The sequence below is a fragment of the Panthera pardus genome, unplaced genomic scaffold (assembly GCF_024362965.1).
Source record: "Panthera pardus isolate Hobbes unplaced genomic scaffold, ASM2436296v1 HiC_scaffold_8, whole genome shotgun sequence".
In the NCBI taxonomy this organism is placed as follows: Eukaryota; Metazoa; Chordata; class Mammalia; order Carnivora; family Felidae; genus Panthera; species Panthera pardus.
The window spans coordinates 96157369-96177975 of record NW_026527013.1 but is presented as its reverse complement, the minus strand read 5'-3'; the positions used below and the strand labels follow the sequence as shown (position 1 = coordinate 96177975).

The following is a 20607-nucleotide window of genomic DNA, read 5'->3' as shown; positions in this document are numbered from 1 at the left end:
AAAAGACGGACACAAAGTCAAATTTAGACAAAGGCTTGACAGTTTCTTATAAAGTAAAAGGTGTGCCTATTACATCCAGTAATCCCATGCCAAGGTATTTACATAATAAAATGAAGACATACGTCCATAAAAAGACTTGTACAAAAATAGTCACAGCAGTTTTAAGCATGACTGCCAAAAACGGAAACAACTCAGACGTCTATTTAAAGGAAATTGGATAAACAAATTGGGAAATACTGACAAAAACAGAATACTATTCAGCAATAAAAAGGAGCAAACTAATGATACATGCAACACTAGGACCAATCACAATGACATTACATTGAATTTAAAAGAAGCCAGTCACAAAAGAGTTCATACTATATGATTCCTTGTATATGAACATTTGGAAACTAATCTATGGTAAAAAAAAAAAAAAAAAAAAAAAAAAAACCAGAAGAATGGTTTCCTCTTCAGGGGGTTAGGAGTAACCAGGGAGGGACATGCTATTACAGAAATGTTCTATGTCTACATTGGGGTGGGGGGATGCTACAGTTTGTCAAGCCATTTGCCAAAACTTTACATTTAATAAACATGCACTCCAATTCTATCTCAGGGAAGCTATAGCTAAAATAAGAGTAGGAAAAGTGAAAAAGAGAGAGAATAGCAGAATGTTAATAGCTTTGAAGCTAGGTGATATATACAAGGGGGTTCATTATGCTATTTTGTTTACTTGGTTTTTATTTGAAATTTTCCAAAGAAAAAGGTTTTAAAATTATGCTAAAAGTCTGTTTAATGATGTGAGAAAGAAGCTATATTTTGCTGAGTAGAAAAACACAATATTGAATGGCCCATGCTTCTACTGTTGGACAAATATTTGCCTACCCATAAAACACTGGGAGATTTTATACAAAAGTGTTAACAACTTTGAATGGGGGTATAAGATCCAGGTGTCTTATGTTTTTCTTTCTTTCTAGCTGTTTCTGATTTTTTTTAATTGAACACATATTAGTTTTTCAATTAAAAAAAATAGGCCATAGGGGTACCTGAGTGCTCAGTCGGTTAAGCGTCCGACCTCAGCTCAGGTCATGATCTCATAGTTCGTAAGTTTGAGCCCTGCATTGGGCTCTCTGCTGTAGGCAAAGAGCCAGCTTTTGATCCTGTCCTCTACTCTCTCTGCCTCTCACTAGCTCATTCTCTCTCTCTCACACACACACACAAAATAAATAAATAAAATTTAAAAAAAAAAGAAAGAAAAATACACAGTAAATGTTACGTTAAAAAAAATAACCAAGATGGGAATGCAATCTGGTGTAGACACTCTGGAAAACAGTATGGAGGTTCTTCAAAAAACTAAAAATAGAACTACCCTATGACCCAGCCATTGCACTACTAGGCATTTATCCACGGGATACAGGTGTGCTGTTTTAAAGGGACACATGCACCCCTATGTTTATAGCAGCACTATCAACAATACAAAGTATGGAAAGAGCCCAAATGTCCATCGATGGATGAATGGATAAAGAAGATGTATATACATACAATGGAGTATTACTCGGCAATCAAAAAGAATGAAATCTTGCCATTTGCAACTACGTGAATGGAACTGGAGGGTATTATGCTAAGTGCAATTAGTCAGTCAGAGAAAGACAAATATCATATGACTTCACTCATATGAGGACTTTAAGAGACAAAACAGATGAACATAACGGAAGGTAAACAAAAATAATATAAAAACAGGGAGGGGGACAAAACAGAAGAGACTAATAAATATGGAGAACAAACTGAGGGTTACAGGAGGGGTTGTGGGAAGGGGATGGGCCAATTGGGTAAGGAACACTAAGGAATCTACTCCTGAAATCATTGTTGCACTATATGCTAACTAATTTGGATGTAAATTTTAAAAAATACAAAAAAAAAAACAAAAACAAGAACAACAATGGAAAAAAATTAAAAGTATTGTTCCTAGATACTCTCAAACAATAAGAAAAGAGGGGAAAAGAGCGACCAGGACCCTTGGATAAAACCTGCCTCATAGGCTAAGAGGATTCTTGGTATTGTAATTTGGCAATACTTCCTTCATCAAAGAGAAAGAGGAACATGATAAAATGTAAAACCTTTGGTGGTTTGGTTCCTAAGATAAATTTCATATAAAAACAAGAGAAAGTAATAACAGCAAGAGATATTCTACAAAGTCTTTCTTGGTCATGAAAATTTTTTCTGTGCTTGCTATTTTATAATAATTTTATCAACAAATAGGGAAAACACCTCCTCACACCATCCCCACAAAGACCACAAGTGAATTAAGAGAAAAACATTGAAAAGATGTTATCCAGGGAGCTTAACTTTAAGTAATCTTCTTTTAAGAAAGGGGTCCTCACTGTCTGGATTATGAAAATAATTTCTTTTTTAAAAAAATATTTATTTGGGGAGGGAGCCTGGGCAGCTCAGTCAGCTGAGATCTCACAGTTAGTGAGTTCGAACCCCACGTCAGGCTCTGTACTGACAGCTCAGAGCCTGGAGCCTGCTTCAGGTTCTGTGTCTCCCTCTCTCTTTCCCCTCTTCCACTCACACGTGTGCATGCTCCCTCTCTCTCTCAAAAATATACATTAAAAAAATTTTTTAGTATTTATTTTTGAGAAAGAGAGAGAGAGAGAGTGCAGGGGAGTGGCAGGGGCAGAGAGGGAGAGAGAATCCCAAGCCGGTTCTGCGCTGTCAGCATGGAGCCCAACTTGGAGCTCCACCTCACAAACCATGCTATCATGACCTGAGCCAAAATCAAGAGTTGGACACTTAACCAACTGAACAACCCAGGTGCTCCTAGCATTGACTATATTCTTTATGCTATGCTTTTTATTCCTGTGACACATTCATTCCATAATTGGAAGTCTGTATCTCCCACTCCCCTTCACCCATTTTGTCCATTCCCCCATACTCCTCCCCTCTGGCAACCATCAGTTTGTCCTCTGTAATTATAGGACTGATTCTGCTTTTTGTTTATTAAAAACATGGGCAGAGGATCTGAGTAGACATTTTTCCAAAAAAAAAAAAAAACCATACAAATGGCCAACAGACACATGAAAAGATACTCAACATTTCTAATCATCAGGGAAATGCAAATCAAAACCCAATGAGATATCACCTTAGACCTGTCAGAATGGCTAGTATCAAAAACACAAGAAACAAGTGTTGGCGAGGATGTGGGAAAAAAGGAACCCCCATGCATTGTTGGTAGAAATATAAATTAGCATAGCCACTGAGGAAAACAGTATAAAATTTCCTCAAAAAATTAAAAATAGAAATACAATATGATCCAATAATTCTACTACTGGGTATTTGCCCAAATAAACAGAAACACAAATTCAAAAAGATATATGCATGCACCCCTATTTTTATTGAAACATTATATGCAACAGCCAGGATGTGGAAGCAGCCTGAGTGTCCATCAACAGACAAATGGATAAAGAAGATTTAATACACACACACACACACACACACACACACACACACACACACACCCCGAGGATATTACTCGGTCATAAAAAAGGATAGACTATTTTTAAGAGCAGTTTTAGGTTCACAGCAAAATTGAAAGGCAGGTACAGAGATTTCATATACTTTCTGCCTGCCTCCCACACACATATAACCTCCTCCACTATCAATATCCAGCACCAGGACAGCACGCTTGTTACAATTGATGAATATACACTGACTCATCATTATTACCCAACATCCATATTTTACATTAGGTTTCACTCTTGGTGTTGTATATTCTATGGGTTTTGACAAATGTATATCATATATATACATATACATATGTGTGTGTGTGTGTGTATAGGCATGAATCCACCATTATTGTATCATTCAGAATAATTTCATTATCTTAAAAATCCTCTGTGTTCCACCAATTCATTCTTCCTTTCCCCACTAACTCCTGGCAGCCATTGATCCTTTTGCTGCCTTCATGGTTTTGCCTTTTCCAGAATGTCATATAATTGGAATCATACAGTAAGCAGCCTTTTCAGATTGGCTTCTTTCACTTAATAATTTGCATTTAATATTCTTCCATGGCTTTTCATGGCTTTACAGATCAATTCTTTTTAGTATAGAGTAATGTTCCATTGTCTGGATGTACCACAGTTTATTAACTCATTCATCTACTGACGTTTGCTTCCAGGTCTGGCACTTATGAATAAACCTGCTACAAACATCAGTGTGCAGGTTTTGTGTGGACATAAGTTTTCAATTCCTCCGGCTAAATACCAAGAATTGCAATTGCTGGGTTGTATGGTAAGAGTAGGTTTACTTTTTCAAGAAACCAACAAGCTGTCTTCCAAAGTGTCTGTACCATTTTGCATTCCCACCAACAAGGAATGCGAGTTCCTGTTGCTGTACATCCTTGTCACCATTTGGTGTTATCAGTGCTCTGGATTTTGGCCATTTGAATAGATGTGTAGTGGTATCTTGTTGTTTAAATTTGCAATTCTGTGGTGCAACGCATAATGTTGTCCTTTTTATGTACAAATCACAGATATATAGTATATCTGTAGTATTAAATTTTCAAGGGGGTAGGAGAACAACTAGGTTGTTCCTTAAGTGGGCAATAATGAGATTTTTAAAAAATTAATAACTGGCCTGGTGGTCAGAGAGGCAGCATGAGGAAAAAGACACAGGACAGAAGAGAGGGCTAGCTCATGCTGAAGGCCTAGGACCTGGCATCACAGGGAGTCTGAGCAACTATATATAAGGTACTGGCATAAAACTCAGTATGGAGAGCAGAGCAGAAGTTAATTTTCATAACTTGATTGTATTACTCAGGGTTCTACAGAGAAACAGAACCCATAGGATAGATAGATAGATAGATAGATAGATAGATAGATAGATAGATGTGTGTGTATATATATATATATATACATATATACATACATAATATATAAATATGTAAACATTAAAAAATTTTTTTAATGTTTATTTATTTTTGAGATGGAGAGAGAGATTGAGACAGAGCACAAGCAGGGGAGGGGCAGAGAGGGAGACACAGAATCCAAAGCAGGCTCCAGGCTCCAAGCTGTCAACACAGAGCCTGATGTGGGCCTCGAACTCAGGTGCTGTGATCATGATCTGAGCCAAAGTCAGGTGCTCTACCAACTGAGCCACCCAGGTGCCCCAATACATAAACATTTAAACACACACACACACACACACACACACACACACACACACACAGAAAGAGAGAGAGAGAGAGTCACATTATTTAAGGTCTCTGTGCTTCAGCTTCTTCTGCTATAAAATGGAGATGATAATAGCATCTACCTCAGAGGATTGTTGTGAACAGTAAGTGCATGATAAATGTTTAAAAACCATGTAAAAACAATGTGAATCAACAGTGGAATGTGGAAACAAAAAGCTAACTGAGCACGCACAATAAATGCTAGTAGCACTTGGTGTTAATTTTTTAAATGGTGACTATTTTTGTCACTCTCACTCAGGTAATTCTCTACCTAACCTGGATACTGACCTTAAAAAGATAAATGTCTGGAAAGAGCGCAAATGTCTATCGACGGATGAATGGATAAAGAAGATATGGTATATGTATACAAGGGAGTATTACTTGGCAATCAAGAAGAATGAAATCTTGCCATTTGCAACTATGTGGATGGAACTAGAGAGTATTAGACTAAGCAAAATTAGTCAGTCAGAGAAAGACAAATATATGACTTCACTCATATGAGGGCTTTAAGATGCGAAACAGATGAACATAAGGGAAAGGAAGCAAAAGTAACATAAAAACAGAAAGGGGAACAAAACATAAGAGACTCTTAAATATGGAGAACAAACAGAGGATTACTGGGGTTGTGGAAGGGGGGATGGGCTAACTGGGTAAGGGCCACTAAGGAATCTACTCCTGAAATCATTGTTGTACTATATGCTAACTAACTTGGATGTAAATTAAAAAAATAAATTAAATTAAAAAAAAAAGATAAATCCCTGCCATGTGGCCATCTAACCCTGATCTGCCCTACAGAACTAACCTAGATATCTTAGCATTTATAGGGAGCTCAAAGAGTCCCTGTAAGCCATTCCTTCATACTTGAAAACAGAGATGGATGATGAGTCCACTGTGGAAGGCCAATGAAATACCAGCATAAGCTCTTCTCTACCCGGAGCTCCACAAGCTTTCAAGAGCAATAAAACTCATTATTCCAAAGTATTCCAGATACTCAGAGTATCTGGGAGTTTGTCTGTAGCCAAGACAATAGGGCTCTCTGCAGTCCTCAAAACTCTCAAGTAAAGAAGAGATTTTAAACTTTGGATTTTTGACCAAACAGACCAGACTGTGGTGGAGCAATGACTTACCAAAAAACCATTTCAGAGAGAAAAGGCACTTCTATAAACTCAGATCTAGGAAAACAAAACTGAAATCAGCTTCCTTCCCCCACCTGCCAGTTTTCAACACGCTCATTTCTGAGACACACCCTGGAGTTTCCGAGCCAAGTGAGAAGCAGAGGATAAATAAACTTTCGTAAAAGCTAGAATGAAGAAAATATTTTTCTCTAACATTGAAGGAGGAAGGAAACACAAGATATTAGATGTTCTCTGCACTGAAATACATGATTTTCCCCTCATTTATGTAGAAGAAATTTGCAAGACAATCTGGGTTAAGTATAATATCTACTATTAATATTATTGTTACTATCACAGCATTTCGTTGAATAGGGAGGAATCTACTTTTCTGTTAGAGGATTGAAATATACCCCAAAACAAAAACAATATTTTGAGGCTAGAAATTCTAGACTATTCATTGCTGTGACAGGAGTCTGCTTTGTATTAGTTGAAAAATGAGTCATAACATTCCAGAAAAGATGTCATTGAAAACAAGAGGCATTTTTATTGATGAAATCCCCCAAGGCATTAGCAGTATCTTCAGAAATAACATATGATGAAAATTTAAAAATGTACTTTACATTAATCAAACATATCTTCCACCATCTACTCTAAGGAGTAGGCATCTGCCATAAAATAAAACTCAGATGTTAGTGTCAGGTGATATATAGAGAGTGACAGACAGAGGCAGAGGCAGACAGAGACAGAGACAGACAGACTACCACAGGAAGTCCTTGAAATTATGGCAGCTTTCTGTTCCTGGTAAAAATCCTAGGTTTATGTCTAACTTCCCCCAAAGGAACAAGGTGCAAGAGAGTATAGGGAGGGGGGTTACATTTCTCAATAAAGGCCTGATTTTCAACTGTCTTTAAAAAGCTAGCAAACCCTACAATTAACACTACAATTAATAAATATATGTGTGTGTGTGGGCTGGGCAGAGGGGGTGGCGCTGGGTCACTCAGTTGGTTAAGCGTCTGACTCATGGTTTCCGCTCAGGTCATGATCTCATGGTTGGTGGGTTCGAGCCCCATATCAGGCTCTGCGCTGACAGTGCAGAGCCTGCTTGGGATTCTCTCTCTTCCTCTCTCTCCTCCCCTCCCTCACTCACACTGTCTCTGTTTCTCTCAAAAACAAATAAACTTAAAAATATATATATGCAGTTATGTAACAAATTGTGTTTCCTTTTTTTATACTCATTGCTGAGCTCAGAACTAAAATTTCAGGCCATTATAGTAAAGCATATATAATTGAAAACAATTATTTTAGACACTAACTTTACTCCATGTTTTCACCTTTCTTTCCCCTCTTACTTTTCTGCCATTAGCCTTCCCCCGATTTTGTTACCCGAGGGCTTTTGTATATGTGTGATCCCATATCACTTTCTAAACTATGCAATAAGCCATTTCTGGAACAAGGGATGGTATAAAGAGATCACGACTATGTGAAATAACGAATGGTGGCATAAATGGAGAAAACTCAGATGTTAGCAGTCATTCTTCCAGTATATATTCACCCAGGGTGTCATCTTCAACAATTTTTTGAAAAATTAAGTTATTGAAACATACTCCTATCAAGACTCTGACAAAGGCTATAAGATAAGCCATGTGAAAGTGAAAGCTGTTTGATCACAATGTAAAGATCCATAATCTGGTAGAGAAAATCATCGAAAGTCATTCTTTTTTCACTTGTTCACATTCCCGACCATTCAGGACTAGCTTCCCACCTCCCAACTCTTATATGAGAACCTGGCTTTTCATTTGTACATGTGTATGGTGTGCAGCTTGTGCATAAGGGCTGAGCTTGTATAACTGTGACAGAAAGTCAGAGAGACCCCCAAGAGAAGTATACTGGCAGGATGGGGCAAGAGATTAGGCATGGCGAATTCAGGAGCCTCAGCATAGCTGGCATCAGAGTGATCAAGAACTCCTGATTTAAGTGTTACATTGGTGTGGGTGCAACCAAAGTGAGCTGCACTTTTACAGGGTGGAGTAGATGGCACATAGTGGATCTCATGGATACATGAAAATGACTTAGACAGTAGAGTAACTGGAGGAGAGTCTGGTAAAAAGACATTGAATCAACAGTGACATGTGAAACCAAAAGCTTTCCCATAATCTGAGGCTGCAGTTGTAATTCTCCAATGAAACTTTTAGACTTCACATGCCCAGAATTGAATTAGTCACTACCCTTGATTGCTAATACACCTTCATTTTTTTTAATGCAAGTACCTCTTTTATTCATCTGTTTATCATGTATCTTGAGGCATCATTTCCTTTCAAATGAAGTATAATGTTTATGAAAGGAGCAAATCATAAGGGTACAGCTCTATGAAATTTTTATGTGTATTCATCAGCATAACCAGTAACAAGATCCACACATAGACATAAATATTTTTATCCTATCAGTTTTCCTTGTGTCCCTTCCCAGAAAATATCTTCCTCCCAAAGGTAACCACTACTTTGACTTCTGCTGCAATAAATTAATTTTGCCTGTTCTTAAACTTCATATAAATGAAGTCCTACAATGTTTTCTATTGTTACTGGCTTCTTTCACTCAACATCAGACATGCGAGATTCATCCATGTTGTTGCCTGTAACACTCTAATCTGTTTCTTTATAATTGCTGAGTCATAGGATCAGTGTACATTTAACTTTATTGAAACTGAATTGTTTCCAAAATTGGCTGAAACAATTTATATTCCTACTAACAATGTGTGAGAGTTCTACTGACTCCACCTTGCCACCAACATTTGGTATTGTCAGTCTATAATTTCAGCCATTCTTCTGAATAGTATTACCTCATTGTAGTTTTATTTTGCATTCCCATAATGCTTAAAGATTTGGGAGCACTTCTAGATTCCAATCCATCATATCCACTCATGTGACTGTCAAAAGCCCCACTGGTTTCTCTTCCTCCCAGTAGGCCAACTCTGATTCTCAACTCCAGCCCAGAATCAGCAAATGCTTCCCTAGCAAGGGATCTTCCCTCTCTGGCATTTTAGCTCATCCAGTCCTTATTATCAAGTCTAGCTACAACTGTATAATAACTTCAAAAATAACTTTTATAATTTATCTGATTTTTTTCTATTTGTTGCAGTGGGAGTGTTGGTGGCCTGCTGTGATCTATGATATCACATGGGTAAGTGGGAACTTTTCCATTTCTTCTTGGGACATTTTTAATAAGTTATATTTTTCAAGGAATGTTTTCAATTTATTTCAGTCTTCATATTTATTCAAAGTTGTCTGCAATTTCCTCTAATCCTTAGAATTTTTACAGCATGTGATATTGGTTAGTTTTGTCATCATTTTTAGTTCTTGGTTACTCTTCACAGGTGTGTCAATTTTATTATTCTTTTTTAAATGTTTTTATTTATTTTTGAGAGAGAAAACATAACGCAAGAGGGAGAGGGGCAGAGAGAGAGGAAGACACAGAATCCAAAGCAGGCCCCAGGCTCCCAGCTGTCAGCACAGAGCTTGACTTGGGGCTTGAACTCACCAACTGTGAGGTCATGACCTGAGCTGAAGTCAGATGCTTAACAGACTGAGACACCCAGGCGCCCCAATTTTATTACTCTTTATCAAGGACAACTTTTGGGTTTCTTTGATTCTATTATAATTTTTGTTTCTATTTCATAGATTTCTGTTCTCATCTTTATTTTCTCCTTCCTCCACTTCCTTCAAGTTTATTCTATTCTTCTCTGAATTTATTCAGTTGATATTTAGTTCATTCAATTGAAAGATTTTCAGTCCTTCTTCTAATTTTATAAAAGCATTTAGGCCCTAAATATCTCTCCAAGTATTGTTGACACTGTATCTTTCAAGTTTTCAAATGCAGCTCGCTTGCTTGCTTGCTTGCTTGCTTTTTCTCTTTCTTTCTTTTAGAAAGAGAGTGCGCATGCAAGGAGGGGAGAGGGGCAGGGAGAGAGAGAAAATATTTTTTATTAACTTTTTAAAAAAATTTATTTATTTATTTTGAGAGAGAGTTGGGGGCAGAGAGAGGAGAGAGAGAATCCTAAGCAGGCTCCACACTGTCAGCATGGAACCCAAAGCAGGGATCAAACTCATGAATTGTGAGATCACAACCTGAGAAAGTTAAGAGTTGGATGCTTAACCAACTGAGCCACCCAGGTGCCCTAAGAGAGAATCGTAAGCAGGCTCCACGCTCAGTTCAGAGCCCGACACAGGGCTCAATCCCACGACCCTGGTGGGATCATGACCCAAGCCAAAATCAGGAGTTGGACGTTCAATTGACTGAGCCACCTAGGTGCCCCCAAGTGCAGCATTTTAAATAAAAATTGTATATATTTAAAGTGTTAAATATTTAAAATCATATTTAAAATCATGTTGTCATGATGAGTTAATATGCATATACGTAGTGAAATGACTATGACAGTCAAGCTAATTAAATATCATCCATCTCTTCACAGTTACCATTGATTGTGTGTGATAAGTGTACTTGAAATCTATCTCTTAGATTTCAGTGTTCAATACGGCATTATTAGGTACAGTTTTCATGCTTGTACATTAGCTCTCTAGCTTATACATCCTGGAGAACTGCAAATTTGTACCCTTCGACCTATATCTGCCCATCTCTTCCCCCTCCAGCCCCTGGTATCCATCATTCTATGCACTTTTACCTTGTTTTGTTTTGTTTTTAGAGTCCACATAAAGGTGAGATCAGACAGTATTTATGTTACTCTTTCTGGCTTATTTCACTGAGCCTAATGTCCTCCAGGTTCATCCTTGTTGTCACAATGGCAGGATTTCCTTCTTTCTCATGGCTGAGTAAGATATAGCACATCTTCTTTATCCATTCATCCACTGATGGACACTAAAGTGGCTTCCATATATTGACTATTGCAATGAGCGTGGGGGTATAGATGTCTCTTCAAGATCTTGATTTCATTTCCTTTGGATATATACTTAGATGTGGGATAGGTGGATCATATGGTAGTTCTATTTTTTATTTTTTGAGGAAGCTCCATACTTTTTTTCATAGTGATTGGACCAATTTACATTCCCAGCAACAGTGCATGAGGATTCCCTTTTCTCCACCGCTTCACCAACACTTGTTATCTATTGTCTTATTTCTTTTTCTTTTTCTTTTTTTTCCTACCATGGTGCTGGGGCAGGCCGTATGCCTGGGTCCATGGGAGCCAATCTAGAGTTTGGGTCTTATGGGACCTGGCCCACATTGGGGCAAGTTGAGAGTCTAAGCCCACAGGATCTGGCCTGGTACCAGAATGAGGCAGGAGCCTAGGTATGCGGAAGCCCACCTGGGTCTTCAGGGACTTTGCTATTAGGATTAATATTACATTATAAAATGAACTGGGAAATATTCCCTCTTTTACTGCTTTCTAGAAGAGATTGTGTAGAATCAGTGTTAATTATTTAAATGTCCAATAGAATTCTCCAGTGAACCTATCTAGGCCTGGAGATTTTTCTTTGGGGGAGTGTTTTTTTTTTTAATTAAAAATCGAATCTTCTATAAAGTTATGGGACTATGCAAAGGATCTATTTCATATTGAGTGAGTTGTGGAAGTTTGTGGTTTTTGAGAAATTGGTCCATTTTAATTGAGTTGTCCAATTTATGTGTTTGAAGCTGTTCATAGTACTCCCATGTTGACCTTTTGATGTCTACAGGGTTTTAAATAATACCGTTTCATTTCAAGTGTTGGTAAATTGTGTCTGCTCTTTTTCACTCTTTGTCAGTTTTGGTAGAGGTTTGTCAACTTTAATGATCTTTTTTAAGAAAGCAAATATTTGTTTCATTGATTTTCTCCATTATTTTTCTATTTTCAATTTAATTAGTTTCTGCTCTTATCTTTATTATTTCCTTCCTTCTGCTTGCTTTGGGTTTATTTTTCTCTTCTTTTTCAAGCTCTTCTAGATTTTTGAAGCAAGAGCTTACATGATTTTTCTTCAACTTTTCTTTTCTAATATACACATTTATCACTAGAAATTTTTCTTTCAACACTGCTTTAACTGTGCCCCACAAATTTTGTTATGTTGTATTTTCATTTTCACTCATTGCAATGTATTTTTTAATTTCACTTGAGACTTTTCTTTGATCCATGAATTATTTAGGAATGTGTTGTTTTAGTGTTCAGCAATTTTCCTCTTAATTTTCTGTTACTAAATTACTAATGAGATTCTATCATGATTGGCAAACATATTCTATATGACTTCAGTTCTTTAAATTGTTGAAATTTGTTTTATCATTTATCTTGGGCACTTGAAAAGAATGATATTCTGCTGTTGTTAGATGAACTATCCTATAATTGTGGTTTGGAAGGTATTGGTTGATGGTGTTAAATTCTTCCATATCCTCAGTTATATTCTGTCTAGTTGTTCTATCAATTGTTAAGAGAAAGGTACTGAAATATCCAACTATAATTGTGGGTTTGTCTAAGATAGTAAGTTCTATCACTGTTTCCTTCAACTTCCTTCTTTGATGCATACACTTTTAGGATTGCTATGTCATCTTGTTAGATTGACTTATAATTATATAATATTCCTCTGGTTATTTTTTTCTCTGTAGTCTACAATCTTTATCTGACATTAATATAGCCATTCTTGTGTTCATTACATATCTTTATCCATATTTTTACTTTCAACCTGTCTATATTATGTTTCAAGTGAGTATCTTACAAAAAGGATATAGTTGGGTCATATTTTTAATTCACTCTACTAATTCTGCCTTTTAATTTCTGTATGTAGGCAATTTATATTTAATATAATTATTCGTATGTTGGGACTTATATCTACCTTTTTTTTTTCTGTTTGTTCTCTCTGGTTTTCATTTCTCTGTCTTATTTTCCTGACCTCCTATGGTAACTTGAAATTTTTTTTACAATTCCACTTTTATCTACAGTGTTTTTGAGTGTATAATTTCATATAGCTTTTTCTAATAGTTGGTCTAGATGCTACAATATACATACATAACTTTCAAAAATCTAATGGTGTTATCTTACCAGCTTGAATGAAGTGGAAAAAATCTTACTTCCGTTTTCACCCCCTTACCCTATCCCACTTATAATTATCCACATATATCGTTATCTTAAATATGGCCACTACATACATTTAGAACCATATCAGACAGTGCTTCAATAATCAAACATAATTTAGAAAACCAAACAAGAGACAGCTTATTATATTTACTAACATTTGCACTTAGTGTGTTTTTTTCCTTCCTAATGTTTCAAGGTTCCTTCTCTTACCATTTCCTTTCTGTTTGGAGAGATTCCTTTAACCATTCTTCTAAGGTAAGTTGTGTAGATTATACCATTTAACATTCTTATCAACAGTACATAAGGGGTCCCTCCAGTTTCTCAATATCATAACCAAGACTCATCATTTACTGTTTTTTAATAGCAGTCATCATAATGGATGTGAAATGATACATCATTGTGATTTAGGTTTGCATTTCTCTAGTGATTAGTGATGTTGGTCATTTCCATATACTTGCCTGGCATTTGTTTATCATCTTTGGAGAAATGTTTATTCAAGTCCTTGACTATTTTTTAATTGGGTTATTTGTGTTGTTGAATTGTAGGAAGTTTTTTTTATATATATTCTGGATATTAACCCTTATCAAATATATTTGCAAATTATTTTGCAAATATTTTCTCCTATCCCATAGCTTGTCTTTTCTTTCTGTTAATTGTATTTTTTGCTGCACAGTGTTTGAATTTAATATAGTCCTACAAAAGGCTACTTTTAAAGTCCTACTTTAAATCTAAAGCAATTTTTCCCCTTCCACTCTCTTTTTCTCTTCCCAATTTATTTTATTTTTATTTTTTTTAATGTTTACTTTTGAGACAGAGATAGAGCACAAGCCAGGAAGCGGCAGAGAGAGAGGGAGACACAGAATTTGAAGCAGGCTCCAAGGTCTGAGCTGTCAGCACAGAGTCTGAGGCGGGGCTCGACCTCGCTAATGGTGAGATCATGACCAGAGCCAAAGTCAGACGCTTAACTGACTGAGCCACCCAGGTTCTGCTTCCCAATTTTTTTTAAATGTGAGCATCTCAATCTCTATAGGCTAAATTATTGAAAGAAATTTCACCTAACTCACTTTTTTTAGAAGGCATTACATCTTCTAGGTTTCTGGTTGTCATAGTGTTGTAAAGAAGTGAAATTTCTGCCAATTTTGCATATCTTTGCCTATTTGGCATTAATATAGATGTAAGGTATATTTTATTCACTCTCTATGCATACAGGAGTTATTAACCAAAAAAATAATAGGCTTAACTTTGGGCCATTGCTGTGTCACCTTTATGTCTGGAAAGGAAGGTAAATCCAAATCTGAATTTGTGTCTACCACTCTGAGGCAATATTCCTGTGTATTATATCATAGAAGTGGGCATATATTATCTACTTGCCATAATTCCCCAGGCTTGTCTTCTCTGTTTATATGATTTATTCCATGATGGTTTCACTGGAATGGTTCACATTTTTTTTTTGGAGCCATTTTTGGATCATACTTAGAGCAACTATCATTATTTGGAATTTATTTTTTCTAACCATTAGTATGTTTCCATAACTCAGATTGCCACAATTTTCCAGATATGAGATTTCCAATTTGTAGATCAAATAGCAATTATTAACCAGAAATCAGTCGTTATCTATTATTATGTGAAAAATCACTCTGATATAATAGTAGTCTCCAAGATCACTACCCAGGAAGCTATCTCAGAAGTCACGGAACAAAATGACTCACAGATCAAATTAAGATGCTTAAGGCAAATACCTTATTAAATCAATTAAAATACACAACAAAAAGTAGAGGGGAGGAGATGGGTAACATGCTTTGGATAAGGCACAAGATGGGTAGAAAGATCTTATTACCTGAGTTATGCAAGTTCATATATCCTCTCTCTGCTATATCAGCATTCTCCACTGATTGTGTAATTTTGAGAACCAGAGTTGAGTCTGTCCAAGGCAGTTCCACAGCGGGAGACACCCTGGGTTGATACATACATTTGTTCTAATCAGAGAGATGCAGAGGGGCACATATGCCTGACCACAGCTATAGCTCATCAATTAGCCTGACAAGCAGCTGTGGATCTTGCTTATGTTCCTTGAGTAGAGGATACAAGGGATCAGAATGGGTATCACCACTGGGTGACCCAATTATGACCTCAAAGTATCAAATGCTTCATGTGTGTTATGAATATTTGATATCTATTTGGTCCTTCTATTCCTTCCTATGTTTAACACTCATATGCTCTATTTACTTTATCTACATCTATCATAATATAATTCACAAACCATTTGCTTCTATACTTAGTTTCTATGTCCTCCTTACTTCATTCAACCTTCTCTATTTAGTTTCACACATCCTTTGTTTCTCTTATTTTCCACAACTGAAATGAATATTTTTTAAAGTTTATTTATTTATTTTGAGAGAGAGAGAGAGAGAGAGACAGAGACAGTGTGTGAGTGGAGGAGGGGCAAAGAGAGAGGGAAAGAGAGAATCCCAAGCAGGCTCTGCACTGTCAGCACAGAGCCCAACATGGAGTTCAATCTCACAAACCATGAGACTATGACCTGTGCCAAAATTGAGTTGGACGTTCAGCCCACTGAGCCACCCAGGTGCTCCTGAATTGAGTATTTTTAAATAATACAGTTAACACACATTATAGCAAACAGCCATTAATGAGGATGAAACATCTCTCTATATATTGACCAGCAGTATCCCGAAGATACAGTTAGTGAATAAAGCAAGTGAAGGAAATTGTGTATATTATGTTGCCCTTTGTGTGAAAAAAAAGTGCTTATGTATTTGCTTGGAAGTATTTTTCTGATAGGATATGGAAGAAACTGGTAATGGTAATTTCCTCTCAGGAGGATAATTAGATGGCATGTGTATCTTTTTAAACATTCTAAATTTTATATGAAATTGTTATAATTATATATATTTTTATATAACCTTTTAAAAATTAGTTGAAATTTTACTTATAAAAATACTAAATAATTTTTCTTTTTCTATATACAGCTATCAGAATGGCAATGCCACTGAACCTACCAGAAAATACAGATGACTGAACAGAAGATATAAATTGATGTTTGGAAAGTCATAGAATTAATCAAAAGCACAGGGAAATCTTGACTGCAAAAGATATGCATAGAGTAATCTTGGAAGTGGTTAACTAAAAATCACCTTGTTGATATGGGCATAGCACATGGATGAGCTATCCATATAGAACAGCTATTCAAATAATTGCAGAAAACATCCTCTGAAGATCTTGGTCAGACATGTAAGAGAGAAAAGGTAGTAAAAATGTTCCTAAAATACAACATTTGATGTAAGAAGAAAATGGAGAAACTTCAAAGCAAAAGCAAAATGATACAGAGAAATCAGTTATGGCTAATGCCTCTACAGTGGGTACAGTCACTAAAAACTGAGTTCATGGAAGATGAAATAGATGACACAAAGGAAAGGCAGCCATCCAGAGAACTGACATGTGTATCATACTTTGTTGATGAATTTGTAATCCATATCACTACAAATCGAATTTTAGTCTACAGCATGAAACAGGACCACCACTCAATCTCACTGATCCAACAAATTAATTCAAAACCTATTTGTGAAAATAGAGAAACAGCTGCAGAAGAGATGTTAAGGTGAAATTTAGCAATGAAGTTTTCCAATTTGCTTCAGGTTGTATGAAAATTCACCTACTAATGGCACCAACCATTCATTTTGGAGTTAAAGGCAAACCCTATGGAAGAATTCTTTACATGAAAGTCACCAATTTCACCAAGGAAGCCCTCATTGACCATTTTAAATTGATGATCCACCAGTATTTTAAAGACCATCAGTTCCAAAAAGCAAAGAAGTACATTTGAGAGCCAAGATTTGTAGACGTTTTACTGCTAAACCGTAGGTATCCTGACAGATTTGTATTGAAGCGAAGGTCATTACAAAGTACTCTGAATATGAACAAGATTATTTCCATACTAAAATGCAAAATCACAACAACAGAACATGGAAACTAAGTCCAAAATATTCAGTCTTCATGTGAGATGGGCCAGCTCTAAAGACATCATGAAAAATAATGCAGATTTCAGAGCATTTAGATTTGAAAGCACTGTCAGAGTCTAGAAAAGAGGCAGAAGAAACATGCAAAGTAAAAACAAATAAAAAAGAGAGTAAGGGACCAACACTTGCTAAATTATTGACAGGAAATCAGGATTTGTTTGATAATTCATTCAAACCACGACTAGTACACATTCTTGTGACAAATAAATGCCATCTGAATCAAATAAAACACTTAGATTCCCTAAAGGAAATTTAATGACTTGCTGTGTTGGAGTCTAATCCTAAATCTGTGAGAAGGGGGGTAGTCAAAGCTTACAAAGAAAGCCAAGAAGCAAATCTTCACTTTCCAAATCTGTATGTGTAGGGGGAAAAAAATACAAAATGAGAAGATTTCTAGTCTGAATCTTTATCAACAGCCCAGCTGGATTTTCAGCAATGGCAGGTTAGACCTTAACAGTGAAAAATATAAACACTTAGATCCAAGTTCCTTGCAAAGAGAAAAACTATTCTCTTTATTATTCTATTACTCTCTTCCATGGATGACCTAAGAGACCTCCTCCTTGAGACCTTCTGTGCTTTCTACCAAGATCTCAAAGGAATGAAAAATACATCGTGTATTTGTGTATACTCACATATGTGTCAAGGATAGAAAGGCCTACTCGAAACAAGATTAATAAACCAGCAAAATGAGCTATCAAGCTAATGTGTTTCTTTTTTTTTAATTTTTTTTTTAATTTTTTTTTTAACGTTTATTTATTTTTGAGACAGAGAGAGACAGAGACGGGGGAGGGTCAGAGAGAGGGAGACACAGAATCTGAAACAGGCTCCAGGCTCTGAGCTGTCAGCACAGAGCCCGACACGGGGCTCGAACTAACGGACCGTGAGATCATGACCTGAGCCAAAGTCGGCCACTTAACCAACTGAGCCACCCAGGTGCCCCAAGCTAATGTGTTTCTGACTTAAGTCTTGAAGAAATAAATGGTACTATTCTTCAACTAAAATCTGTCACTCAATCTTTTTGCCATCTATTGGTTCATCTAACTGTCCTTCTAAAAAAAAAGGAAGAAGTTGTCATGACTGTTCTGGAAATTCTTTGTTAAAGTGAATATGAAGACACTGTCTTAGAGGACAGAAACAAAGTATTTGAATTCTAGGCATCAGAAGAGGAAGACTTCTATCGAGGTGGGAAAGTATCAGAGTGGAACTTCAACTTTTTTTCCATCAAAAAGGATAAATATGAAAAACTTGAAGCAGTGGTTCAAAACTGGGCAAATTCTTCTAAACCAATATGTGCCAATAATATTAATTCATAGCATCATCCAGGTTGTGGTGGGACTACCTTGACTCTGTGTATTCTTTGGGAACTAAGGAAGAAATTCAGATGTGCTATGTTGAAAAACAAGACAGGGGATTTTTCTGAAACTGGAGAATAAGTGATTAATTTAAACACCTTTGGGGCAACCAACCATCAGGAAAACTTACTTGAACTGCTCCTTATTGATGATTTAAAGAACAAAATTATGTCTATTTTCTCCAGGCCTCTATTAGCAGTAGCTAATAGTACATTTTATGTGAGAAACCTCCAGTGATCCTAACTTGCATGAAATCACAGACTCCTGTAAAAGGTACAAAGATCTCGGATGGTAATGCTCTAATACAACAACTATCTGTCAAAGAACAGAGCTTAAATTGAAAAAAATTGAAGTGCAGCATAAAAACTTTAAAGATTTTTGTTTCTTCATGATTGTGAAAAGCAATTATAATAGAAAGTACATAGAAAATGTGGCTAGGAATATCCTGAAAAGACAAAATACTTCTACTGGGAAACAAAGCTCTTTTCTTTCCTGACTCTTCCTAATTCATATATGCCTGATACAACCATTTTACTATCATAGTGTGAAAAATTCTTAAGAATCATAAAAAAGAAGGTTTTCTGGGGAACAGAAAAACTTGAAGGCAAGATAGCACCAACTCAAGGCATTAAGGAATCTACTCCTGAAATCATTGTTTCACTATATGCTAACTAATTTGGATGTAAATTTTAAAAAGTAAAAAATAAAAATAAAAAAAAATTTTTAAAAACAGGAAGGGGGACAAAATAGAAGAGACTCATAAATATGGAGAACAAACTGAGGGTTGCTGGAGGGGTTGTGGGGGGGGGAATGGGTAAATGGGTAAGGGGCATTAAGGAACGTACTCCTGAAATCATTGTTTCACTATATGCTAACTAATTTGGATGTAAATTTTAAAAAATAAAAAATAAAAATGAAAAAAAAAATTTTTTAAAAGCACCAACTCTACAATTCAGATAAAAACAGAGGTGGTGGAATGTGGGAAGTACTGTGGAGTGCATATTATTCATCCTTTGTATGCCATTTGCTCACTGGAAGAATTGAAGATAAACTCTCTCTCCCAGTTCACCTCTCTGCACAGCCTATCTGCTGAGTTCTGTAGCTCAAGTTATGCGGATTGTTGTGTTAATCCTCAGCTCAATTTTCTAGGTGTTCAAAATGGTTCCGTGCTGATCTAGCTGCGTTTCAGGGATGAGACAAGCTCAGGGACTCCATGCTGCTCTGCCATCTTAATTTCTCCTACTGTTGTCCATTTCTGATCCTTTTTTAGAAAATAAGCATTGGCTAAAACAATGTCCTCATATCTGAGGTCATTTTGATCTTCTCTAAAAATTCCATAACTATCAAGGAAACTGCAACTAGGGCTGGTATTTGCTTGAGATTGTGGTAATTTATTGTCTAGAGATGAGGTCTTACCAGCTTCAAGTAATAAACTTATAGAGATTCACATTCTCTGACTGTAATGCAAGTTTGAAACGGCTAATGAAAATAACCGAATAGAACCACCTCTATATATTTAGAAGTTATATATTTAGAAGTTAAAAAACAAACTCATGAGCTAAAGAGAAAACCAAAAAAGAAATTTCAAAGTGGTTATAGTTGAATAAAAATTTAAACATTACATTTCAAAACTCGTGAGATGCAGTGAAAGTGTTGGATGGTAAGAAATGTATGGCCTCAGGCACCTGGGTGGCTCAGTCAGTTAAGCATCTGACTTTGGCTCATTCATGATCTCACAGTACATGAGTTCAAGCCCTATGTCGGGCTCTGTGCTGACAGCGCAGAGCCTGCTTGGGATTCTCTCTCTCTCTCTCTCTCTCTCTCTCTCTCTCTCCCTCTCTTTCTCTGC

At 36.4% G+C, this 20607-nt stretch overlaps 1 pseudogene; it reads left to right on the top strand.

The window, feature by feature from the left end:
- The first annotated feature begins 16367 nt into the window (after positions 1–16367).
- On the top strand, positions 16368–18109 carry LOC109263587 (sterile alpha motif domain-containing protein 9-like; annotated as a pseudogene).
- The last annotated feature ends 2498 nt before the right edge of the window (positions 18110–20607 follow it).